The following is a 26,788-nucleotide window of genomic DNA, read 5'->3' as shown; positions in this document are numbered from 1 at the left end:
GTCTATTTTATGGTGCCACCTTGCAGGTAAATGGTATTTCTTGCAGATCTTCCAATGCATTATTGTTGCTACTTTGCCATGCCGTTGTTTATAGTAAACTGTGTGAACTTCATACAGCAGCTATAACAACGTGGTCTACTGTTTTTTCAGCCTCTTTGCAGAAGTGGCATTTGCTGTCTTTTGCTCCTCAATTCTGGCTTGTATGCGTTTGTTCTTAAAGCTTGGGTCTTGTGCAGCCAGAAATAGTCCCTCTGTCTCCTTCTTCAATTTTCCTGCTCTTACCCATTGCCAGATCTTGTTATTATCTGCTTTGTCTATTCTTTTTTAACATACTGGCCATGTAATACTTTGTATTTCCAGGTTTTTTTTCTGTTTTTCATTTGGTCTTTCTTTTAGGTCAGTTTTGCCTCTCCAGTACTCAGTAAATCTTCTGGTATATTAGCTTCAGTGGAGCCTCTTCACTGTCCATGAAATATTCTTCGAATGCCTTTTTTCTTCTTCTTCAACCATCTGATGCACTTGCAAAAATCCTCACCTGCTTATTTTCCTTGGTAAGTAGAGTCTGTCAACATTGTTCCATAAATGAAGGGCATGATTCATATTTTTTTGGTCTTCCTATCCATTGCTTTTAGTTCTGCTAAAGTCCAGTCCACTATTCCAGCTATGTATCTGGAATTGCCTAGGTGTTAATTGCCTTGATGGCATTTCCTCCATTGAGTTTGCACTTCTTCACCCTCCTGATTTTATTCAATGTAACCTTTTTCCATATTATTCATTTTTTCTTGTTTTAATTTAAAACAGTTTTTCTTTTTCTTCAAACACTTATTCTAAGTTTCTTTGTGTTGCTGTATGATATTGTATATAAGGGAGCAATTCCTGCTTACATATAATTAGACTTTTAGTTATGTTGTGCAGTAAACACACATTTAGAAATCAAAATAATGACATTATTTACATTTTGATATTTACAACAATTTTAATCTGTGTAATACATTTGTGTTATATTCTCAGCGTGCTGAAAAAAAATAGCATGGGGATTTTGTTTTCTTTTAAAAATTGTACAAAGGCATCCTGCTTGTGACAATTTCAAAACACTCACAAAATGCCTTACTGATCCTTCATGACAGACGGCTTTTGGGTGGCAAACAAAGGGCCTGTAGGCAGGTCCTTCTGTCTGCCTTTTAAAACACAACTTTGAAAATGTTCTCCTGAAAACAATAGAACTCAAACCAACACAGCACACTTTTCAGTGATGACAAATCCAACTCTCCAGCTGGCTTATTAGTTGCTGAAGGCCTACTAGTTTTTCTGAAATGTCACTTAGTTTTTGTATGATTCTGATGGATGTTGAAAATTGGCCAGCTCTTGGTAAAGATTTATTTCAAAAACCTCCTGGGAAATTAAAGGCGTTGACAGCATAATCCTAAACATCTCATCTCAGATCCATCTGCAGATGCGTAGCTCGGGGGGGAGGGGAGGCGCCTTGGTCAATGTTCTCATTGGAAGTCTAAGTGGCCCTCCAACCAGTTTCCGATGATTGTCATGGCCTCAGACCAGAAAGGGTAGGGGGTTCCTAGCGTATTTCTGGAGAACTAGGTAATAAATAGCATCACTCATGGAAGAATGAAGTCTCTCGGCTCCAGATGCTATGCCCATAGACTGTGACCATGGATACCAGACATGGAAACTTAATTGCATAGTTCTCAAGACTACAAAAAACTATAGGTGTGGTGTCCAAAAAAGAAGAAGGCATAATATCAGGTTGCTGAAAAAGGCACATTGGAAGAACAGTTAATTCAGAAATATGCTCTTGATCCCAAGTAGAGGAATTTTTGGAACACTTGCAATTGTTCAGTGCTACAATAACTTTTATGACGGATAACTCAACACAGAGCCTTATTTGATTATTAGAAAACTTTCATTTCCACCTAGACCTGACAATACTCAACCCTCCTATAGAATTTTGCTTACATATAAAGGGCGGCCTACAAATGTCAATAAAATCAAAATCAAAAATATTAGTGGCTTGCCCTAACAGCATTGGCAGGAGTGTCCTTGGTGGTTCCTTGATTAAGTTTGTTTGACTGAGTTGGTATGTCTCAAAAGTTCTTTTTGAAAAGGCAAATGGGTTATGCTTTTTCCTTGAGAATGAAGACGTTTTGCTTCTCATCCAAGAAGTTTCATCAGTTCTCACTGGATGGTGGAGGGGATGGATCATAATTATTTGCAGTCATCTGGTCATTAACACTCTCTCTAAGAGCCAGTGAGACCACTTGGGGGGTTATCTGTGTTCTCAGAATCACCTGAATCAGAGTGTAATCTTCTTGGAACTGCTGAAAGGATTGTGTTGTAGGCAGGAGGTAGTGTCTCATTCCTCCCCCACTGTTAAGGGAGGTCTGTTCAATTCTAATAGACAGCCTCTTCTACTCCTCTTTCAAATCAATGGTCCTCTGTATCCACAATGTGGATTTTTCTGTTTTCAAAAGAGTGACCTTTGTCTTTCAAATGCAGATGGATCACTGAATCTTATCCTCAACAGCTGGGGAGGAATATGACACCATACCCAAGTTTTTAAGGCCTTATGAAAGCCTAGCAGGGTTGGGGGTCATTCTGACCTCAGAATGAAGCTCCATAGAGCAGTGGAAAAAGGTCATCTTTTGATTCCCTCCAGACAACAATCTTTGGTTGCAGCATGGCGATTCTTCTTGATCTGGTTGGATGGGTAGAGTATTGTGATGTATATTGAAGTTTTATTTATTTAATCAATGGGCTGCTTAAAATATAATTTTTAGCATTCATTGTCCCATAAATGGCTTAGTTAAAAAAATCATGTATAAGTGCAGTGAAGCAAAATCATGTATAAGTGCAGTGAAGAAACAGTGCCCCAATACACAAATCTGCCATTGAAAGGTCTCTGAATTTGCTGTGGGGCACCACACACAGAACTAAAGGAGGGTCCCTTTACGTTACAGAAAAACTACGGGAAGCCCAAGATTTTTTCTTTCTCCCGCTGGAAGAAGAGAGATTAAAGTTTAATTTTGATGAAGAAAACAACTCTTGAGGGAAGGTAAGCCCGTTTTCCTCCCCAGCAATCATTGCATTCAAGTAGCAGCAACTTTTACAAGAGGCAAGTCATAATCTATTAAAGTCTGGTTTGTTTAATAGGACACAATTCATTCATTATACCAAGCTATGGTTCGCTAAAACAAGGGCTGGATTTGCATAACATACCAAACCAAACAAGCCACATAACTGCTCAGTAGGCTAAGTGGGGTAATTCTTGTGTCTTGTCTTTTCCTTTGTTTGATGCCAAATGATCAATCCTTTAGAATTGGGATTATTTCTTCTGCAGTTGAAAACTAAATTGGGAGCTGCTTTACCTTAAGCAAAACCATTTATCTACCTGGCCCCATAGCAGGGGCGGGCTTCAAAAATTTTAGCAAGGGGTTCTCTGCCCGGTTGCTGGGTGGGTGTGGCCTAGGAGGCTTCCTGCACCATGGCGGGGGTGGGGAGATTGTCCTCCTTGGGCTTTGGAGGTTTTCTTTGAGCCTCCGGGAGGGCCAAAATGGCCTCCTCAGGGTCTGGAGGCCCTCTGGAGGCCAGAAATGGGCCCATTTCCGGCCTTCCCAAACTTCTGGTAGACCCATTTTTCGCCCTTCCCAAGCCTCCACGTGCGCCCTGCACTTACCTGCATCCAAAACAAGCCGCGTGAGGACTTTTGGGAGGGGTGGGGTGGGCAGGGCCAGCCAGGAGTGGGATTTGGGGGTTCTCTGAACTGCACAGAATCTTAGCTAGAAGTTCTCCCGAACCCCTGCAAACCCCCAGCAGCCCACCCCTGCCCCATAGGTGCATTTTCTTTCCATGTGACTTTTCAGATATTGCACAGCTGTGACCGGTAGAAACCATGTCTTCTTTCTTAAGCTTGGGACGGAGCACCTCAAAATATTCTGCCAGTATATTACAACCTAAAAATCTCAACCACATTAGTTGCACTTATGTAATGCGCACAACATGTTTATGCCCTTATGGCAAACTTTTCTTTATTTGCGTAGTGGTTATCTATTTCCAAAAGGGTTCATGGCTACAACACAAACCATGAATATTAAGTTCTCCACATCAAATATATAGTGAATGAAGGTAAATATACCTGTTCCAGGATAATTTTGTAGGATCCAATGTGAGTCGATCACCAAGACCAAATGTTTATTCTTCCAGGTTTTCAGGCTCGTGCTGGAGCCCATCCGCAGGGAGAGGGGAAGAAAAAGAGAGAAGATCCCTGAGGTTAGGCCCCAGCATGAACTTGAAAACCTGAAAAGATAAATCTTTGGTACTGGTGACCGACTCACATTGGATCCTGCAAAATTATATATTTAAAGTAGCATGTTTATCTACCAAACAGGCGGGCAAGTGTGAGGTACATTTACCAGTGCTTATGCTTGGTCCCTCATCAAGAATTTGCCTCTAAAGATAAGATGTGGCATTTTGTATTTGGGACCTAGCATCAGAAACATCTCCCTCCAAGCCAGTGTTTCTCAACCTTGGCAACTTGAAGATGTCCGGACTTCAACTCCCAGAATTCCCCAGCCAGCATTCGCTGGCTGGGGAATTCTGGGAGTTGAAGTCCGGACATCTTCAAGTTGCTAGCTTGAGAAACACTGCTCCAAGCATAAGCTTCAAAAAACTGCTGTTTTCCAGTTCTCCTCTTAGCCTTCCCCAATACCTCATCCAACTTCAGCCAACAATAGCCGAAAAAGGACTCCTTCCCTTCTGCAATAAAGGTCGTCCTTGACTTACACCCATTCATTTAATGACTGTTCAAAGTTACAATAGCACTGAAAAAAGTGACCTATGACCAGTTTTCAACCACTGCAGCATCCACGTGGTTGGTCATGTGATCAAAATTTGAACGCTTGGCAACTGGCATGTATTTATGACTGTTGCACTGTCATGTGATCGCCATTTTTGACCTTCCCAGCTGTCTTCAGACAAAGTCAATTCAATTAGCGACCACATGCTTCACTTAGCGACTGTAGAGAGTCATTTAGCAACTGTGGCAAAAAAGGTCATAAAATGGAGCAAGGCACACTTAACAACCTCAAGTGTGCCATGAAGCCTTTGGGCTCACTTGTGATTGTTAAGTCGAGGGACTACCTGTACTGCAATGCTAGAAACATTGACAAAGAAAACAAAATAACACCCAATCGTGGTTTTTAAAAATGGCAGAGCACTTGCAATAGTCTAACCACTCAAAACACCATTGTTTGTTTTATTCTGAGGTGAGGACAAAATCATCTTTCTTTTGAACTCGGAGAAAAGAAATGGAACAAGTGAGGTTTTCTCTTGAATTTAAAACACCTGAAGTAGCTGTTTTGCACATTCTTTTACCTATTTACCTATAAGTTCACAAACCATGACAAACCATGAGGAAGAAAAAATAGCTCTGAAAGTTCATTGAAAACTTCAGCAAATCAATTGCACAGCTTTAGGCTCCAAAGCATTGTTATCCTTTCAGAAGTATTTCCTGGAGAAGGTGGAATGGGATAAAGAGTGAAAGCAGTTTCTGCAGGAAACAGTCATAATTCTAAACTGCTGCACCAAAAACCCTAGTACTAATGTTTCATGACTGCACTCTTGCTGACTGGGCTATTAAAAAGACAGAAAATAAGATATATTTTCATTGAACAATGGCATTATGTGGTGTAAAGTGCAGGTTTGTGCATCTATATTGTCCTTATTTAAACAGTCATTTTTTTTGGGGGGGGGACCTATAAACAGAGTCCTGTAACCTCCCTTTAATCTTTGTCCCTTGATCCAACTGGATGAATGGTCTACATGAAATTCTGGTTAGCTAAAAATCTGATACTTCGGGGCTGGTTTGATGATTATGAATCCCTGCCCAAGCAATTATGGCTCTTACAGCTTATTCTCCCTAAATTCAATCTGAGGGTGTACCTTGCCTTTCATAATAGCCACATTTTACGAGTTGAAATTGTTCAGTGACTGTTCGATGCCGAAGGTAGCTTGGATATTATACTGTAGCAGCTGAGAATTAAAAAGAAAATCACTGCAGTTCACATTTTTTATTGTCATTGGCCTTTCCCCAATGAAACCACACACAGTCTCTAAATGTCATTTGATGTTTGAAAAGTAAAGGGAGTTAAGTTAACAAATGACTCCTTCATTTATTTCCCTTGTAGGAAGGTTAGGAAATGGCTTAATGAAACATAAGCAGGCCTGTCATATCAGAAACATGTGCCAAGTCTTTAAAGGAGTGCTTAAGTCAAACCATCAGCTCAATCTACCTCACAGAAATGTTGGGAAGCTAGAATTACTAGAGACTCTTAGATACGCTACCTTCAACCATCAGAGAAAAGGTAGACTAATAGCATAATCAAAAATAATATGAAACTGTCATATTTTAACTAAGACTGTCTCAATAAGCTAAGTTAGATTGTTTCTATCCTGCCTTTAATTTCTTTTATTTACTCACTTTCTCTACTTCACATAGGAATGCATCTTGTGAAAGGGGCTACAGCAGGGGTGTCAAACTTGATTACATTGAGGGCCGCATCAGGGTTGTGTTTGACCTCAAAGGGCCAGGTTGGGCGTGGCCAGCTTGATGTCACTCATGACGGGAACACCTGTGGGGGCTGAGCACTCTGCCAGTGAAAACAGGCTCCCGAGCTCAGTTTTCGACTGCAATGGGCTCCTGTAACCTTCTGCCAGTGAAAACGGAGCTCGCGAGGGTCGCCTGTGGTTCTCCCGAGCTCCGTTTTCACTTGTAGAGGCACTGCGGTGCAATCCTTTGCTATTTCCAGGGTGGCCCCATGAGCCAGATCTAAGCACCCTGAGGGCCAAATCTGGCCCCCAGGATTTGAGTTTGACACCCTAGATTACAGTGAGGTGTACGGATTTATGGTTTTGAAACATCTCCCTTATCCTGTACTCTGAACTGCATAATCCAGGTGATATAATTGAAGTTGGTAAATGTGAAGTGTAACCTTGTATCACATAAGCCAGTATATGTGGCTTTAAATTAGGCTTTCCTGGTTAGCATTCCATCTTATTCAAGTTGCAGAAGACAGGAGGAGAAACACAAATTCTAGCAGAGGAATTCTAATATCTCTGCTGGATGTGGAATGCTTCCATGACTCTCACCTTACCATTCTATCATGCTATCTTATATTCGTAATAGCTTGTATGGAAATAGCTTGTACTGTGTGTTCAGATTGTAAATGTGATGACAAAGACTTCTAGATATTCACTAACTGCTTTAGGATCCTTTGGGGCTGATTTTACTAGAAACCCAGTCCATAAACTAATTATTTATTTAGCATATTATGAAAACATGACAGAAGAGAAATAAATCTATACACACAATCCATAAACTAATTCTACAGACTTGTTGAAATTTGCTGGTAAAATATTCTTAAACTTCAAATGATTTAGCTAGCAGGTGATCATGTGCGTTTGATTTCACAAATCCTACTATGTGATTAAAACAATGACTTGTTGACTAAGCCGAGTGAACATTTCCTCAAATACCAAGTGTAATTGTGTGTCTGTCACTAACCAATTACCCAATGGCTTAATCCAAAAGATAAATGACATTCTCTAAGCATGACAAAGTTGGAATCCAAGCCTGTGATACTGGTTTATATATCTCATTCCATTATTGAGTGACTGTAGCGATTGGCCTATGGAGTGGTTGATTAAATAAGCAAGGATATTATTCTTTTCTGAATTAAAAAAAGAATGGACTCTTATGACAATTTAAAAGTTTATTTATTCTGGTAGATGTACTTAAGTAATGTTCTCCTTCAAGTGCTTGCTTATCTTAACCATGACTGTAGCTATTTGTTAGCTACAGGTTAATAAAGTTAAAATAGGGAAGAAAATGGTAAGTGAGTCCATCTACCCTAGACGAGTTCAAATCACCAGGCCCAGACGGATTATACTCTAGGGTTCTGAAGGAACTGGCAGATGTGATCTCAGAACCACTGAACTATATCTTTCAGAGATCCTGGAGCACCGCGAACTGCCAGAGCACTGGAAAAGAGCTGATGTGGTTCCCATCTTCAAAAAAGGAAAAAATCGATCCAGGAAACCACAGACCTATCAGCCTGACCTCAATACCAAGAAAGATTCTGGAAAAGATAATCAAATAATGAATCAGCGGACACCTAGAAGTAAACAAAGCAATAACCAAAAGCCAACATGGGTTTGTCAAAAACAGATCATGCCAGACTAATCTTATTGCATTCTTTGACAAAGTGACAAAATTAGTAGATCAGAAGGCTCTGTTTTAGCCCAGTACTCTTCAACATCTTCATCAATTATTTGGATGAGGGAATAAATGGGGAACTCATCAAATTTACAGATGACACCAAGCTGGCAGGAATAGGCAACACTCCAGAAGATAGGCTTAAGATACAGAAGGATCTTGACAAACTTGAACATTGGGCGCTATCTAACAAAATGAAATTCAACGATGAAAAAAGTAAGGTTCTACATTTAGGCAAGAAAAACAAAATGCACAGATACAGTATATGTGGTACCTTGCTCAATAATAATAACTGTGAGAGGGATCTTGGAGTCCTAGTGGACAACCATTTAAATATGAGCCAGCAGTGTGTGGCAGCTGCCAAAAAAGCCAACACAGTTCTAGGCTGCATAAACAGAGGGAAAGAATCAAGATCACATGAAATGTTAATACTACTTTATAATGCCTCGGAATACTGCATTGTTTTGGTCGCCATGATGTAAAAAAGATGTGGAGACTCTAGAAAGTGTGCAGAGAAGGGCAACAAAGATGATTAGAGGACTGGAGGCTAAAACATATGAGGAATGGTTGCAGGAACTGGGTATGTCTAGTTTAATGAAAAGAAGGACTAGGAGATATATGATAGCAGTGTTCCAATATCTCAGGGGTTGCCACAAAGAAGAGGGAGTCAAACTATTCTCCAAAGCACCTGAGGGTAGAACAAGAAACAATGGGTAGAAACTAATCAAGGGGAGAATGAACTTAGAACTGGGGAGAAATTTCCTGACAGAACAATTAATCAGTGGAGCAGCTTGCCTCCAGAAGTTGTGAATGCTCGAACACTGGACGTTTTTAAAAAGTTGTTGGATAAACATTTGTCTGAAGTGTTGTAGGGTTTCCTGCCTAAGCAGGGGGTTGGACTAGAAGGCCTCCAAGGTCCCTTCCAACTTTGTTGTTCTATCATTCTATCATATATAGGAGTGGCCTTTGTCAAGCCCTTCACCTCAATGTCATATGCAGAGCAAGCTTTTCTTCTGCTACCTATACTTACAATGAAAAGTTCCCCAGGAAAATCTCATGTATACAAATAATGTGGAAATCCCAATTCATACAACCTGACTTCCATCCTCACCTGAACATTCAGCCTAGGGATAACCCCAATGTCAAGGGAAAGCTGAAGGAAGTACAGTAGTATTGTGAAAATGGCCCTAACTAAGAATGAGACAATTTTGTGAGACTACATCTCACTCTCAACCCCACATGATATACATAGAAAGTCTGTGTCGGGGGAGGGGGGAGTGGAGAAATAGATCTCCTATACATCAGATAGGAACCATTTACAGTGGGAGTTCAGAAGACATGCAAATACACTTAACTGGATAAAGGGCTAAGGAGATACAAAAATATAAAAAAGAGATTGTCTATACTAGTACATAAGTAAACTGCACAGCACATTTGATCTCTCTTCTAAAATTTCATGCTGAATAAGCATCATGGACAGAAAAAAAAGGGAGGGGAATCCATGTGTGCTTTTCTTATAATGCCGCAGCAAATACCAGTTTTCTTCCACCATACTTTATATCGCTTTTGTTTAAAAATCAGGTGTTATTGATTGTCTATTGGTGTCTGGGTTTAGCTTTTGTCCACCCTTCATTCTACCATCTCCCTTCAATTAAAAAAGGGAGAAAACAGTTAAGCATTTTTGGATGGCTAGTATAAAAGCAGTGTGTAAAAACATAATACCATTTTCCTAGGAAAAGGGGAAAATGAATGCTGCCCTGAAGCATTTACACTCATGAGAATATTTAAAAACCATTGGATGTGTTTTTCTGTTTTGTTTCCAATGGAGGGGGGGGAATGTTTGGACTGTTTAGAACAGGGTTTTTTTTTGGCTAACAAAGCTTTGATGGTGTGTTGGAGGTGAATGAATTCATATGGATTTACATCAAGGAGAATGCAGCAAATATTTAGACTGCAATCTGATATGACGGTTTTCTGTTATCTGGGCACTTGTACAAATGATTATGGTGATTAGCTGGTTGAGTCAGACAGAAGCAGAAGAAAGGCAGAAGATAAATAACAGAGTATAAAACATGTCCGTCATCTCCTTCAAACCTGAATTGTTAGATGGCACCCAGCAGCCAACCAACCTCTGCAAAATACTTTCATCATATGATTCCCTTGCTGGCTCCACCATTTCAATATTACAGCTGCCTTCTCCCCCACCCTTTATTGTTTAGCCTTGAAAAAGAGACAATTTAAAGGTGAAAGGAAACTGGATGGCAAACTTCCAATTTAATGAGAAGATCTGTTTTTTCTTGTTCCAAAAGGCAGGGAAGAAAAACCAAGGGGTTCAATTTCCTGGGGAAAAAGGTGGGGTTTAATGAAAGATAAATCAGCATTCCCTGCAGCTCTTTCCATTTGATCCCAGAAAGCAGGAAAAGCTGAGTTAGACTTTCGGTCTGACTGACCCATTATTGTCCACTCATTGATTGGAATTGATTTTCCAAGATTATAGGAGAAAGTTTTTTTGAGTCATTCTTGAGGATGGAGCATATAATCCATTCCCATACAAATTATGGGTTTAGTGACTCAGCAATGGATTTTCCATGCTAAAACTGGTATTAATACCCAACTGGTATTGGGCAGATATGTATCAATCCTGGGTAATAAAGTAATAGCAATAGCACTTAGACATATACCACTTCAGTGCTTTAGGGCCCTCGCTAAGCGGTTTACAGAGTCAGCTTATTGCCCCCAACAATCTGGTCTTCACTTTACCGACCTCGGAAGGATAGAAGGCTGAGTCAGCTTTGAGCCGTTCAGAATCGAACTGCTGGCAGTTGGCAGAATTAGCCTGAAAAACTGCATTCTAACCACTGCGCCACCACTCTTGTAATAAAGATGTTTTAAGGATATTTTATAAGGAGGATTATTATAATAAGGATGTTTTATATCAACAAGATATTGAATTAGCTGCCCTGAGATCTATGACTCTATAGATGTACAACTTCTATGATTTCTCCTGTAACTGGATAGGCTTAAGCATGAGGTACTTCACTCAGCCTTTAGTTATATAGTTATAGCAAATGCAGGTAGAAGGTGTGTTAAACATCATCAGAAGAATCAAAGAACTAAAGGAAAACATTTAGCTTCAGCAAATATATTCTTGTTATTATGACCAGCTACTAAATATTAATTATCCTGTCTCAAATCTCCAGGGGAGATATATTTCACAATCTAAGATAAGAATGGGAGATTGGCAAGGATTTCCACCTCTTCCATGAAGCAAGACAGGGGAGATAAAACTGTTTAGCCCTACTGGAAGGGAATAAGAGAAGCTCTAAGATACATAATACCTTTGAATGATCAGTTTTCCAAATGTAATGAACATGTGATGCCAATCAGAAAATGAGCAAATGCTGTTCTTCCTTGAAATTGATACATGCTGTGATTAACACTTTTGAAAGAGGTTCTCAGAAACAGAAAAAGAAACTTACCATGTATGAAGCAAATTAAGAATTTCAAGAACCCTGCTCCTTAGCTCCTGCATCCATAGTTCAGAAGTCCTTCTGCAGCAGTTGTATCTAAAAGCAGCAGAGATGTAAACGATAAATAGGGAGAAAGAGTTAAAGGAGATACCAGGAAATCCCCATGTCCTACAAGGAAGGACTTTAATGTAAGTTTTAATTATTTCTTAGAGCTGGGGAGAAGTCCTTCCAAAGTCGTTACCAAAGGACAGCAAATCTTTAGGGCTGATTGAAGAAAAATCCAAAGATATTTTAGCGGGATGCATCAGTTGAAATTAGTTTTAATGTGGGTTTTTTGAGGGTATTTTTTTTTTGTACACTATGCCTTTTAGATGATTTTTTTTAAGGCTTGAGAACGCACAAAAATAGGCAGGAGAGCAAAATCCTCTCTGCATTAACAGATGTAACTAATCAAAGCTCATTTAGCACTTGAACATCTGGAAGACAGAGAAGTAATTTTGGATGCTGTAAGAATATGTTTACTCTGCAATCTTAGGGTGATATTTTAAAACAGGGGTGTCAAACTGGATTTCTTCAAAGGGCCAGATCATCATTACAGTTCTCCTCTGCGCGCCGGGGGGGGGGGAAGGGAGGGGGGAGTCGGGACAGACACCTCCTACAGCACTTTACCAACCAAAATTGGGGCACCAGGAGCCACACATGGGCTCCCCATGCCTCATTTCTGGCCTCCCTGGCCTCTAGCAGCACTCTGCCGAGCAAAACGGGCCTCCCGAGGCCTCCAAGCAGCCCATTTTTGGCCAGCAGAGTGCTGCAGGAGGCCAGGGAAGACAAAAACAGGCCACGGGGATGGAGGGGGGCTGCACACGGCCCATTTTGCCTGGCAGAGGCACTGTGGGCCAGTCCTTTGATATTTCCAGGCCAGCCCCGCGGGCTGCATCGAAGCACCCCACAGGCCGCATCCGGCCTGCGGGCCTTGAGATTGACACCTCTTTTAAAGAGGAAACTTTGGGGGAAAAAATCCCGGCCCAGGAGCAGAGGACATATGAATGCCACCCCTTTGATGGGCAAAGTTTTAAAGATTTATATGAACTTTTCAATCATTAAAATGGCTGCACCCATGTGTGCAGGTGGTAAATAGCACAGTGAAGAGACAAGTAGCCCATTTTGGCTCAGCCACAATAGAAATATATAGAACATATTAGCAAATACATAACACCTTCTGTCATTTAACTTGCAACAGACTGGAGTTTGCTTTCCCGCAACTGCATTTGGCCTCTCTCTTTCCTTGTTTGTACTACATGTGCTTCCAAAGCTAACTTCAGTTGGCACAAAGTTTACATGAACCAGCTTTTTGATGGTGTACACACTGTACTTGAGAGCAAAGCCATCATAACAGAAGCAGAAATCTGCTCTACTCTCAATTTCTTCACTGTTTATGTATTTCTTGGGGGAGAGGGGCATTTGTTTTTTTTAATGTGAGTCGATTTAATTAGACTGAAATACCAAAGTTTTTACAAGTCATCGCTTTCATTAGAGAATAGCTTTTCACCCTGTTTCTCCTACATTAAAAACAAATATTTTAAAAAAATGCATTTATATACCACTGTTTCCAATTAGACAAAATATCCAGAGATTACTGATCAGTTTTATGCAATCCTTCTCAACTGGATACCCTCCAAATGTATCATGAAAGCAAAATTCAGTTCCCAGCAAGCTCACCGTCATCCAACTTTCCTTTTTGAGATTAATAGTAAGACTCATAAGATTTAGATTTATGGCAATGCTTTAATGCAGATAATCATATTTCATGAGATCTTCAATATCACTGCAACTCAGTTTAACAAGGAGTACGAACTGAGGTGCGAGCATTTTGGATGTTAACTGTTTTGAATTTGCACGATCCCATATCAAGCTCAAAACACATTTCGAACACAAAATGCTTCCCAAATAGTTGAAATGGCCCATTTCATGCTTGAAATAGCTGTTTCATGCTCAAGAAGGATATTCCCATCTTGAAATGGAGTGTTTAGCATTCCAAGTGGTTTGAATTGAATTTCATCACTTTTATGACTTGGCTACTTGTATGAGAAATCCAAAACAGGTGGCATCAAAGGAGAAAGGTATTTTCTTGAGGTAGCGCAGCTTCCCGTAGAGTAATGTGCCCAGAAGGGCAGAAAGAAAGGTCATAATTTGCAAAAAGCAAACTCCCAACATTCTTAGCCACTAGAATTGTGGATATTAAAACACTCAACATTTCTGGAGGGATCACATGACTATTTTTTTTTAAAAAAAGAAATAGTTCACCCCCTCCTTTTCTCCATCAATTACTCAGTCTGATCTTCAAAATTTCTATTAATCAACGCCAAAAATAGGCATTTTCTACTTTTTGCAATGGTTCCTATTGAGTTTGTAAAAGAGGAAGCGTTCAGAAATTCCTTCAAATTCTTATCCTCAATTAATTCTAAGTTTCCAACTGATGTGTTTTTGTGTGAATTGTACAATCTCTCCAATAGTCAGCATCCTTCCTGTTTTCTTAGACTTAATTAAATTGCAAGGAGACCTCATCAGGGAATTTCCCCATAGGTTTCTCTTTTTTAAAAAAAATGGTGCTACTATCTCAACATCATTGGGACTCCTCTAAGTGAGAAACACAAGTTGTAAAGGCATTATTGCTAATGACCAGCACCTTGAATTGCACTCAGAAACAAACTTGTAACCAATGCAACTCCAGTAGTAACAGTATGGCATTATATCAGACCACAAGTTATTCAGCAGCTATATTTGCAACAGCTGGAGTTTCCGGGGTGATGTTCAAGGGCACTTCTTTCTTGGGCAGATTATAACAATCCAAGTGGAGACAACAGCATGCATGGACTGCCTTTATTCCATTCTAAGAATGGCCACAACTGGCAACCCAATTGAAGATGTGAAAAAGCCTTCTTGGCCAAGGCTTCCATCTGTTCCTCCAGTAGGAGACACAAGTCCAGGTAGATTCCCAGTTGATGGATCTTTGAGAGGGAGCATAACTCCAAAACTGGTGTAACTTACAGGCTCAAGAGGTTTCTGAATTACCATCTTTCCATCTTGTCTGGGTTGTACCTGAGCCTGTTTCTCCCCATCCAGATCCTGATAGCTTCTAGGCGTTAGGTCAGAACATCTCCCGCATTTCCTATTTGGCCCAGACTGGAGACTATGTACAGAGGTGGGTTGCTGCCAGTTCAGCCCGGTTTGGCCAAATCAGTAGTGGAATTCAGGTATGAGCGCAGAACAATTTCCATTGAACAGCACATGCACACGCAGACGTGTTGCGTGTAGATTGCAAACCGGTAGTAAAACTGGCAGCAACCCACCCCTGACTATGTACCACCAGTATAGGGTTACTATGCCATCTCAAACTGACAAATGAACTCATCTAGTGACACCAAGTTGATATTGAATAACATCGAGTGGAAGGCTAAGCCCTACAGCAACCCACACTGAGTGTCTGACCCCTGTGCCTCCATAGCCACTGACAGGCTCACTCACTTAGGAAGGAGTGCAGCCACCACAACTATGGTCTCCACCATTCCTAACCGATGTGGACAACCCAAAAGGAGACTATGGTTGACAATATCAAATGTTGCTGAGAGATCTGGTAACACAAGAAAGATTCACTCTTCTCATCCAACTTTCTGTAAAGTTTATCCAGGAGAGTGACTAAAGTAGTTTCTGTCCAATGCCCAGAGTTAAGGTTAGGTGATTCAGGCAGGAGATTTATAGAGAAGAGAAAACAAATTTATTCTCTATTGCTCCACAGGTCAGAGCCAGAATCAATGGCTTAAAACTGCAAGGAAGGGGGTTCTGGATAGACACCAGAAGGAACTAACCTTTTAGCCACCAGAATATTCTGCCACATGAAATGGTAAATTCTCCTTCACTATATATGTTCAAAGATGCTTGAGGGCCATTAATGGACCCTACAATGAGCAGCTATTTGGACTAAATTATCTCAAAAGTCATTTCCAGTGCATATAAACTAGACTGGACTGGACGGACTGGACTAGACTAGAATAAAATTCTTTATTGGCCAAGTGTGATTGGATACACAAGGAATTTGTTTATGATATCTCAATCTAAAGAGTCTAAAATGGGAAATTATCATCAGAACCAGTTATTGCCTTATGTAGAAAAGACTTCTGTTCTTATGCACTTTATAGGCATGGGGAGGAATACTGTATCAGATACATATTCTGAACTCTCACTGGCCTGTGCATTTGATTTATTAGAGAGGTTTCCTGAACAATGAATGCTCCTGGAAGGCAACAGATGATGTGTAATTACTTCCTCTACTTCATGATATCCATTTGCAATGCCCTTACAAACCCAAGCCATCTGTCCATTTGTCCAATAAAACTACTGCAGCCTCCAGTGATTCTGACAAGAGGCAGGGAGAACTTGATAGAGGAGGGAAGACCAAAAGATCAAATTCCCCTATTATCTGTTAAAGCCTTGGATTGAAAGACACGGCACCACTCAAAAGAGAGTTCTGAAACTGGAGGCATCTTGCTAAAAGATTGAAGAGGGACGAGAAAATGTCAGCCATTCCTATCATTCTGACCATGAAGGAAGAGAAGTTAATTGTCACAGAGATGGAGGAAGGGAGGAAGTCACACTGAGTCAAAAGAGATAGGTCCTCTTCCTTCCAGATGAAGAGAGAGAAATGGAGAGGAGGGTAGTATGAGAACTCGATGGAGAACTGGAGATTTACAGCTTCTCGGAGAAGAGTTGTAAAAACAACCAAGAGTCATCCTGCCCCCAACTTGAAAAGTGTAAGGTCAATATCTGTTAAATCATAGCAAGGGGGGGGGAGAAATGCCACAATTAACGGTCATGGGTATAAGAAAAGTTCATGTTGACAAAAGGCAATCAATTGCTGAAGAAAACAGCTACATCCTCACAGGCAAACTTCTTCTCTAACCATGACATGACAAGAATCTGGGAGACTTCTCTAAGTATGAAATTGATGGACTGATAATTTCTGATAGCAGTACCAAGTATAAATTACTATTGGGTGGCTGTGAACATGCTATTATCCTTTCCCAAGTCACCCTAATCAAGAAGCTTGATGGATCTTCCCATGGAAGATCTCAGAATTCTGTCTGTTGAATTATGCCGCTATCTTCTGGTTTTCATGGAATGGATGTATGAGTGAGATGACAAAATTGAGCTGGAAAATAACTGTTTAGTGGTACATCTTATGCAACTGAACAAGTGGGGAGGGTGAGAGTGGAGGGAGACAAACTGGTGACATTTGCCAATCTGTCATGTTATCACTCAGAACAAAAATAGTCGATGGGCTATGCCAGAAATATTTTTGTTACCCAAGGAGAAAGATGTTTATTTCGTGAAACAGTTCACTCGGACATGTGAGCCTTTTAGCAGTTTTTATTGCTACAGATCCTTTTAATTGGAGCAGTAGTAGACCCCAAAGCATTGTCCAAACCAATTTGTTACTGATGCGGTTGGTGCTACATGCCCTATTTTTCAAAAGTCAGAGTTCCCTTTGCAAGACAGCCGAACCTCTAGCCTAGTTTAATAAAACTAGGGTTGTCAGTGTTTAGCCCATGATAGGAACACAGAAGATTGACAGCCTTCCTAAAGTCTAGTTCTATCTAATAAACTTCTAATTTTCAAACCCACCCACCTATATCTATATTTATATAAAGCATATATGCAATTTTAATGCAAATAATTTTCTTTTTTTATAATGCCTCTCCTAATTTTGGCTGATGACTAAGTCTTCTCTTTTGGCTAAATCTGTGTCTTTTGTTTAGAATGGCAGCTGGTCTTACCCAAACTGCTATTTTCGGGGCTGGGACAGGAGGCTCCACTGGATGGTATTGACACGCCCATTTGGCCATGAGACTGGGATGAAGCTGAAGACACGCCTCTGTGCTCCACCCTTTCTTCTCCACTTCATCGAAGTGAGCTCCCCTCAGACCTGAAAACAAGGCACAAAGGAGAACTCCCACCACCCCAGCTAGCATACTACCTAGGGCGGGAACTGGAGCCTCCTGTCCCAGCCCCGAAAATAGCAGTTCAGGTAAGACCAACTGCCATTTTCCGGAGCGAGGGACAGGAGGCTCCAGTGGATGAGACCTATGAAAGCTAAATCCCATGGGCGGGGAACTCATGCTCTGCAATAACCTGTTGTAGCACCCTGTGCCCAATGCTGCATCAGCCGATGCAAATGCATCCAACCTGTAATGTCGGATAAACAGTGATGGGGATGCCCATGTAGCCACTCTGCAAATGTCCTCTATGGGGGCCTGGGAGTCCCAAGCCACCGAGGTGGCAGCGCTCCTCGTCAAGTGTTCCGTGATGCCGGCCGGCACCGGCAGCCTCTGGGATTCGTATGCTAGGGATATGGCTAAGCGAATCCACCGGCTAATGGTGAAAGGTGTTACCCTCCTACCCAGAGACTACGGTTTGGAAAGATAGGAAGAGTGCCTCTGACCTCCTGAAGGAGGCCGTCCGTTTCAGGTAAATACGCAGGGCCCATCTGATGTTCAACCGGTGCCACTGCTATTCCCGTTCCCTAGCTGGATTAGGGCAGAAATCGAGGAGAACAAGCTCCTGGGAATGGTGGAATATGGAATTCACCTTAGGAAAGAAGGCTGGGTCCAACCTCAACATGACCCTGTTGTTATGGAACATGCACAAGTCCTCCCTAGAGGAGAGTGCTCCTAGGTCTGACACCCTTCAAGTTGACGTGATGGCGACTAGGAATACCACCTTAAGGGTTAGGTGTTTCAGGCTAACTGTTCTCAATGGCTCAAAGGGCTCCTCCATGAGAGCCTGTAGCACAGTGGGAAGATTCCACGTGGGGAATCTATGCACCACTGGAGGGTGAAGGTTGGAGACCCCCCCCCCAAGGAACCTCTTCACAACAGGAAATTGGGTGAGAGAAACCGGGCCCTCGCCCGGGAGGATCGTGGCAAGGGCGGCTAGTTGCCTACGCACAGTCCCCCGGGCGAGACCCTTGTCTAGGCCGTCCTGGATGAATTCCAAGACCTGCAGTACCAAGGCCCTGGTGGGCCCAATCCGTTTTGCCTGGCACCAGGAAATGAAAGCCATCCATGTAGAGTCACAGATCCTTGAGGTGGCATTTCTGCAAGAGGCCTCTATGGTTCTAATCACCCGCAGAGAAAATTGAGCTCCCTTTAGGTGCTCCCACTCAATCTCCACACGGCTAGTTGCAGCCAGTGTGGTTCTGGGTGCATCAGCCTCACTTGGTGCAGCTCTATTTCCCCCTCCGGTATCTGCCATGGAGGCTGGACTGATAGGATCTTGAGGTCCGTGAACTAGGGTCTCCTTGGCCAGTGAGGAGCCACCAGGATCAGCTCTGCCTGCTCCCTGACTAGCTTCTGAACTACCCCGGGAAGGAGAGGGAGGGAAGGAAAAGCGTACAGAAGTCCCCTTGGCCATCTTGCACGAAGGGTGTCGACTCCTTCCATTCCCCGAGCTGGGAACCGAGAGAAGAACCGTGGAAGCTGGGTGTTGGCCGGAGTGGCGAAGAGGTCCACTACTGGCCGTCCGAACCTCCGGTAGATGCTCTGGAACAGCTCCTGGGACAAGCTCCATTCTCCGTTGTCCACCGTCTCTCAACTGAGCCAGTCGGCCTGATGGTTGTCAATCCCTGTGATGTGCTCCGCCTGGATTGACCACAGATGTCTCTCTGCCCAGCTGCCCAGCAACATCGCTTCAGTGTGGAGTGCCCTGGAATGCATGCCGCCCTGCTGATTGATGTGGGCCTTGGCCGCCACGTTGGTGAGTACCAGGACGTGATGACCCTCGACAGCGGTCTGGAAATATCAAAGCGCCAGATGGATCGCCCGGAGCTCCAGCCAGTTGGACTATCTTGCAAGGCCCTCAGTTTTTCAGCTCTGAAAAAGGTCTTTGAGAGAGCCTTGTGCTTCCTCAGTTCATCCCTCTGGATGGCAAGAGAGGGGCAGGGGTTTGCAGCCTTAAGCGCCCTGGCCGAAGCAGTGGGTCGCTGCCTAGTTGAAAGTCCCTCCCTAGCAGAACATGGGGGGGGAGGAGACCCCCCCGCCTCCTCCACCATCTTGGCCACATGGGGGAATAAGGAAAATAAAGAAAAAACTATTCACCCTCCTTACGGAGCCTCCTGGCTCTCCCTCTCTTCCGCTGCAACAGTTAAGGAGAAAACAAACTGGATGAATGCTGCTTTCTCCCCTTCTGGGCAGCCCCTGCCTCAGCATCGAGAATGGTGTGTTTGGGGGCTGCCGCCGAGGCTTGCCTTGGCCCGGGTCATTTCGTGTGCTCTCCTCCGCTCTGTGGCGCGCTCACAGTTCACAACAAAAAACTTCTTCGCGCTCTTTCCAGTGCTCTGTGCTCTCCGCGGCTTGAATACAGCCGCCGAAGCCGTTTCCAGTAGATTGGTGCGATGGAGGGGGGGCCCTCTGGGCTGGAAATCCCTAGCCTCTAGCCTCCCAATCGCATAAAAAACCCCAGGGATCGGTGCCACATGCTTGGCAAAGCCGGAAATGGCTGCCGCGACCTCAGTGCTCTCTCCGATCCCAAGAATAAAAAGTAACACTCCCTGGTGGTTAGAAAGGAAAACCACATAAAACTACTTACAGGCTAGAGCAGAGAGCTAGCTACAGTGGCTGCAGAGGCAAGGAGGTTCCAGTAGAGATCATCTTTTAGCCAGACTGAGATGAAGTGGAGAAGAAAGGGTGGAGCACAGAGGCGTGTCTTCAGCTTCATCCCAGTCTCGTGGCCAAATGGGCGTGTCAATACCATCCACTGGCGCCTCCTGTCCCTCGCTCCGGAAAATACATCATTGTCAGCTTCCATTTCGTACAAATGAAAATAGCTATGCTTAATATGGAATGCACAACTCTCACTCCATCTCAGTTACATGAGCTCTACCCAGAGAATATTTGGGCAACGATAGATCCTGGGGCACCGAAAACAATACCAGCATTTATTTTTTCTAATGGAAAAGCCAAACCCTGATTTTAGAAATGACGGTTCCATCCCACTTGCCTGTCATGCACTTGCTCTGTTTACGAGGAGCCTGGGTTACTCCAAAAAGAAGGAAATAAATGAATAAAAAAGGCCACAATCATACATGCTGCTGAAATGTTTCCCTCTCCTGATGGCAATAGAACTCTTTTATTTACATGCAGCAAATGAGGCATAAAAAAGGGTATGTAAAATAGCAAGTGAAGAGATGCTTTCCATGTGAATGGTAAATGCAAAATTAATGTCTAATTGTGGGAGCAAACTATCTTCTCCAAACATTTTGCAAATCTAATTGAGATGCACACCCAGGCATGCAAAACCCTTATTACATGTGGCACTGAATACTTAAATAGAGGCAAATTGCACTTTTCCATAAACTTGTAGTTAAGGCTTCATCTTGCCAATTCTAACTGGTTAAGAACAACCAAAACAAGAGGCTGATGACCCTAAAATTGAAGTGTATAACGCATTTTGTTTTTCTAGATGTAGAAATTTCAGAATTTAACAAGGATCAAGCTATAGATTGGATTCAAGGAAATGAGCCATTAGGATTGTTTCATAAATTCAATGTTCGAATTAAATTTGAATTAACTATAGAATATAAACTGATAAAATAAAATAAGCAAACACAGAAGCATTGGTGCTGTGGTGCAATATGTATGTCAGTCCCTTCTCATTTCTTTGAACAAGGGATAACACAAAATTATAATTTTACTTTTTCAGGCACGGAATTATCATTCCACAAAGGAACCAATCCCAAGAAATTTGAATTTCATAAAATGTTACATTTGATAATTTAAATTCAAGTCTCAGTAATCTTGGATTCAAATGAAGAATATTTTTCTTCAATGCAATTCACAGTTTTCATGCTTCAAATTTGACTAAGAAATTCAGAATGTAGCATTCCTGTAACACAGAGAATGACTTGGGGGCAGTGTATACGTATGAAAAATTATTGATCTACACAAATTATTGATCTACACATATAAGAGCCAAGGTGGCGCAGTGGTTAAATGCAGCACTGCAGGCTACTGCTAGATCAGCAGTTCAGCGGTTCAAATCTCACCGGCTCAGGGTTGACTCAGCCTTCCATCCTTCCGAGGTGGGTAAAATGAGGACCCAGATTGTTGGGGGCAATATGCTGACTCTCTGTAAACCACTTAGAGAGGCCTGAAAGGCCTATGAAGCGGTATATAAGTCTACTGCTATTGCTATTGCTATATTACAGATTAGCTAGCAAGAGTTTTATATATGACAGGCACACCAAAAGAGGAGAAAAATAAGGTGGGTCAGTAAGAGATTGACAAGTTATGACAAGTTAGTTCAAGTTGCCATGTTCCATCTTCTCCCACAACATATATGTAGTTACAGTATTACCATAACTTAGATGAACAGTTATACAAACAATGGCAGTTTCATAATATATGAAAATAGTTCAGAGCCAGTAGAATATACATGCATATAATTAAGTTGCATTTCCCTAGATAAAGTCAGATAATCCCACCCTCCAATTTGCATTGACTTTTACAGTTGCCATGGTAGAAGAATACATTAAAATTGGGGCAGAAGCAGACATTCTTCAGTGTGCAACAATTTCAGGTGATTTGAAGAGTTCACGAAGAGTGAAATACCTGCATATCAAAGAGGGGTTTTTTTTGGCATCCACCTTTTCAATATTTTTTTTCTTCAGTGAGCATGGAGATACAAATTTAATAATCAATGTGTGCGTTGTGCAACAAGCTAAGGATTTTTTTTTCTTGTAATCTCAGATATGCCCATATAGCAGAAATCAATCACTAATGTGTCCAACTGAGTTTGCTCCCGAGTCATTGTAACATTCCACCCTAATGCCTAGAACCATGATGGCGAACCTATGACTAACCCAAAGTGGCACATGAAGCCACGTTGCCAGGCATGCACGGCCTTGCCTTTTTGTTTTCCGGGTTTCTGGTGAGCCTGCAAGTGTGATGATTAGCTGTCCTTTGCACGCACAGCAGTGCCAAAAAACAGTGTGCGCATGTATGCCAACCAGCTAATTGTCGGGTGTGCATGCGTGCCAGAACCTGGAAGTTTGGCTTTTCTGGAGCGCAATCCCTTCACACACGTGGCAGTGCCAAAAACCAGCCTGTGCATGCATGCCAGCCAGCTGATTGTTGGGTGCACGCTAGAATCTGGAAGTTAGGCTTTTCGGAGCATGGCCCTGATGAATGCACGTGCGCGACATTTCCGCGCAAACTTTTTGGCACTCAGTGCCAAAAATGTTCGCCGTCACTGGCCTGGAACAAATGATATTGCAATGAATATCTTTCGTATTTAAAGGTCTGAGTCCTAGTTAACAATTCCAGATTAATTCTAATTTTTCCTGGATCCATGCAAGAAACTGATCAGTGTTTGTGATGGAAGGTAGTCCGGATTCCCAGGAAGGAAGGGGTGCATTCCAGAAGAGCAAAAGACGGTGACGTTTAGATAGTTTGCATGGGAGAAAGAATTAAGACAGCTTCTCCCTAGAACTATTCGTGAGGAACAAAAAAGGCAACATCTTAGAAGAACCTCAACGTGTCTTTCTTGATTTCTGGTGCCTGACAGTTCTTCAAACTTGGCAACTTCAAGATATGTCCACCTCTTAAGGTTGCCAAGATATAATGATATATGGCAGGGGTCTCCAAATTTGGCAATTTTAAGACTTGTACACTTCATAGCTGGTTGGAGAATTCTGGGAATTGAAGTCTACAAGTCTTAAAGTTGCCAAGTTTGGAGCCCCTAGTATACAGAAATGAATTTGGGGGTGGGTGGGGAAAATGTGGCATAGAGAAAGATAAGATTAGTCCAGATGCAGAATGGGCAGAAAAACTCAGAAAGAAACCTCCTTATCTTATGGGGCAGTAAAAGAGACAGTGGAAGGTTAGTTCTATCATACTTTCAAGATGCTATTAATGTATACCAGTGGTAGTCAACCTGGTCCCTACGGCCCACTAGTGGGTGTTCCAGCTTTCATGGTGGGCGGTAGGGGTTTGCTGTAACTCTGCTTTATAAATTTTATAAAGTAAAGTTACTTCCCTACTTTATAAATCACCATTACTGTGGAACCCGTGGGCGGTTAGAAAATTTTACTACTAACAGAGATACAAAAGTGGGTGGTAGGTATAAAAAGGTTGACTACCCCTGATGTAGACTTATGATAAAGCAGAATTAGATCATCTGTTTGTGTTTCTGATCTTCCTTAGAAGGCTGACAGAAAAAACACTGAATTAGATTATCAACTAATGCATACATACATATTTCTGCTTTTATAAATATTTGAAGTGCTAAACCTATTTCCCACTCTGAAGTATGAAGTATATCTTCTGTATACCAGAGTTTGAATTACTATGTAATATTATCATTTTTGTATTAGATAGCTTGATTTTCAAGATAGTCAAAAGTATGGTAGCTTAAGATGGTTATCTAGAATACAGCGAACTGGTTCAAGCTCTCCTTTTGATCATGGACAACACGGAATGACTAATTATCAACCTAGCCTACCTCACCAGGTTCTTAGGAGGATAAAATAAGGGAAATTTATATATACCCTACTTTGGATTCTTACAGATAATATTTTTAATTATGAAAAAAAAATTAACAGTTTTGTAATAAAAATAATTTTTCAATTTCTTTCTACCAATATACAAACTGAGCCTTGGACACCTGTAGAAATGTGTTGTCTTCTGAATGTTGCAATGCTGCTTAAGATTTGGGGAAATGTCTTAAAAACAAAAAAATAATACACAAGATGGTTGTGTTAGATGGATATTTTGCAAAATGGGGTATTTACAAGGCAGATTCCAACAAAAAAATTTTGTGAATATTTGGAGCACTATGGGTCAAAAATGCAAATGTTCACAAAACAAGAGAAGCTGAGAAAAGCAGAAGTTAAAAGACTGGCAGAAACTAGAAAACTGAGAAAAAAGCAAAATCAATAGATTTTCCTATCTTTAATAGGAAATGATAAAAATCAGCACTACCACCCTTCTTCTTGTGGAAATGGAAGAATATGGAAAAAAATAACTCCAGATTGGCAAGATAAAGTACTAGATAGTGCCAGATGTAGAGATAAAGCAATAGCAATAGCAGTTAGACTTATATACCCCTTCATAGGGCTTTCAGCCCTCTCTAAGCGGTTTACAGAGTCAGCATATCGCCCCCACAGTCTGGGTCCTCATTTCACCCACCTCGGAAGGATGGAAGGCTGAGTCAACCTTGAGCCGGTGAGATTAGAACCGCTGAACTGCAGATAACAGTCAGCTGAAGTGGCCTGCAGTACTGCACTCTAACCACTGCGCCACCTCGGCTCAAAGCAAAGTTCTTCTACAAGCCTACACAGTACTGATCAGAATTTCAGAATTCAGAATCAGATCAGGTTTCCAGAATTAATATTTCTGAGATCATAATTATAGATTCAAGCTACTGTCAAAACCCAGAGATGTGGTAGGAACATACATGTTCCCGGGTCACCTTTTTCTTCTATCAGCTTCGCCAGCCCAACAAAGCCATAAGGTACATACCCATTCTTACAACACAGGTTGTTTCCCTGTATACAAACGGCACACATTCAGCCTCTCTAGTCTTTACCAAGCTCTTGGAAGCGAGTCTTCATTCTCCACCTCTCATTCTCTTTCATAGTTAGAGCACACCACATTTTCATGCCGGTGAATTTTTCATGTCCTGGCTCACAAGAGCGAGCTTGAAACAGACCTTTCACCCAGAAGCTAAAGAACCAGTTCTTATTAACTCATCGATTTGGATAGAAAATCCAAAATTTGAGATGAAAACATTGGTTGGGCTTGTGGTCTTGATAGCACAGGAGATGAAAGAGGAGGAGCAGTGAAATGCTTGCCCACAGCTAACTACATGCTCATGTTATTCATTGTAAGGCTGACAGAGAAGACACTTCCTGTGGTACCAAGCGCTAGTTTTCAAGCCTGTTCTCCAAAGCTCCTTGGATACAGGATATGGGACGTGCTCAGATGGGACGTCTTTGCGTATCCTGATGGCAGGAATGCATAGTTCAAAGGAGTCTTATATCGGTACAGATAATCCTCGACTTATGACCACAATTGAGCCCTGCACTGATGCTGCTGAGTGAGAAAGTTGTGTCCCATTTTACGACTTTTCTTGCCGCATTTGTTAAGTGAATCTCTGCAGTTGTTAAGTTAGTAACACTGTTAAGTGAATCTGGCTTCCCCATTGATTTTGCTTGTAAGAAGGTCACAGAAGATGGTCACATCACGCTGAGACACAAATGTGAACTAGTTGTCAAGCATCTGAATGTAAATCACCTGAGGCTGCAACGGTCGTAAGTGTGAAAAATGGTTGTAAATTGCTTCTGTCAGTGCCGTTGTAACTTTGAACGGTCACTAAATGAACTGTTGAAAGTCGAGGACTATCTGTACATGCAGATCTTTTCCTTCTACTTACTGGTGATGGGATTTCCCCCGCATATGCAAATAACCTGAGATTCACTCAGGTAATACTTAAAGGATGGAATTTTCAATCCCAAGGTTATACAGGTGACCCTCAATTTATGATCACAATTGGAGAGGAATTTCCATCACTAAGTGATGCAGTCGTTAAGTGATTTTCTTAAATGACTGTGGCTGATTTTACATCCTATTTGGCCAGAGTTATGTAACCAAAACCGCAGGGTTATTAAGCAAATCATAGTTGTTAAGGGAATCGTGTGATTGTTAAAGGAACCTAGCTTTCCCCCACTGATTTTTGCCTGTTGGAAGCCAGATGCAAAGACCCCAAATGGTGACCACGTGGCCCAAAGGACTCTGCAACGGTCATAAATACTGGATCGCACTAGTGTCTGTATTGCAATCGCGTAATCCCGGGGACACTGTGCTGTTCGTTAAATGCGAGGACCAGTTGTGAGTAACTTTTTTCAGTGTTGTCATAACTTCATACAGTCCCTAAACAAATAAATCAAGAACTACCTGTAGTAGTTTTTACTTAGCAGCAGTGA

At 41.9% G+C, this 26,788-nt stretch overlaps 1 protein-coding gene across 3 annotated transcripts in view; it reads right to left on the bottom strand.

Moving 5' to 3' along the window:
• Positions 1-11,854, bottom strand: part of PAK5 (p21 (RAC1) activated kinase 5) — a 121,853-nt gene extending 109,999 nt beyond the window's left edge. The window contains exon 1 of one of the 3 annotated variants that reach the window (XM_087716865.1): positions 11,764-11,854. The gene's annotated coding sequence lies outside the window, so the exon portion shown is untranslated. The remainder of the gene's footprint in view (positions 1-11,763) is intronic. The other 2 variants (XM_087716864.1, XM_087716863.1) reach the window with 2 other exon arrangements.
• Positions 11,855-26,788: the final 14,934 nt, after the last annotated feature.

Source organism: Thamnophis sirtalis, unplaced genomic scaffold (genome assembly GCF_051295495.1).
Source record: "Thamnophis sirtalis isolate CommonGarterSnake01/CBP01778 unplaced genomic scaffold, rThaSir2_p1.2 scaffold_5, whole genome shotgun sequence".
Lineage (NCBI taxonomy): Eukaryota > Metazoa > Chordata > Lepidosauria > Squamata > Natricidae > Thamnophis > Thamnophis sirtalis.
This window is presented reverse-complemented; position numbering and strand designations above follow the sequence as displayed.